Source organism: Stegostoma tigrinum, unplaced genomic scaffold (genome assembly GCF_030684315.1).
Source record: "Stegostoma tigrinum isolate sSteTig4 unplaced genomic scaffold, sSteTig4.hap1 scaffold_54, whole genome shotgun sequence".
Classification (NCBI taxonomy): domain Eukaryota; kingdom Metazoa; phylum Chordata; class Chondrichthyes; order Orectolobiformes; family Stegostomatidae; genus Stegostoma; species Stegostoma tigrinum.
In genome coordinates this window covers 283,689-284,409 of record NW_026728472.1, presented here as the reverse complement: position 1 = coordinate 284,409, position 721 = coordinate 283,689, and the positions used below count along the sequence as shown (strand labels likewise).

Below are 721 nucleotides of genomic sequence, written 5' to 3'. Positions count from 1 at the left end.
TAGGGTTCAGTGCCTTCACTGCCGTGGCGTGTTCATGGTTAAAATTTGCAATCATAACTGTGAAATATTGACTGACCTTTAGAAGTAGAATTACGCCATAGACCAGGCGGTGTCACTTCAATCTACATCCCAGTTCTACATCAGCAATGTCAGCTACAATTGCCTGACATGCAATTGTTTAAGACAAGAACAAGGTGGAGGTTGGGAAAAGTGAAGGGCAACGGTGGTTTGTGAGAGGTGACTGTGGGCCTAATGGAGCCAGACTCAGTGTGGGTGCTGAAGACTGGCTTTTCCTGTTTACCCTGGTATACAGATCACTCTGGAGCAGCCAAGGTGTGTCAGGATGGCCGAGTGGTCTAAGGCGCCAGACTCAAGGAATAGACTCTTTCCCCTGCAAAGCTGGCTGTTCTGGTCTCCACCTGGAGGCGTGGGTTCTAATCCCACTTCTGACAATGACTGCTTCTTTGTTTGTTGTCCTTTGCAAATATCACTGAGGTTCGGTATCCCGATGGGATCGACCTGTTTTTAAGCAAAATTTGCTCTGGTCAGTTTTGCAGCTTTATATTAACATGATGCAGTTTTGGAGGAGAAGGAGACAACTCAGCCCATCAAGTCTGCTGTGCTATTAAATGAGCAGATAATCCTGACCTGAATCCTGAACTGCACTTTCTTGGATTTCTCAGTAACCTCTGATACCCTTGCTGCTGAAAATCAATCGAAC

At 46.2% G+C, this 721-nt stretch overlaps 1 non-coding gene across 1 annotated transcript; it reads left to right on the top strand.

Moving 5' to 3' along the window:
- Positions 1–337: 337 nt before the first annotated feature.
- On the top strand, positions 338–452 carry trnal-caa (transfer RNA leucine (anticodon CAA)). The gene is made up of 2 exons: positions 338–375; positions 407–452. It is a non-coding gene; the product is annotated as a tRNA-Leu (tRNA).
- Positions 453–721: the final 269 nt, after the last annotated feature.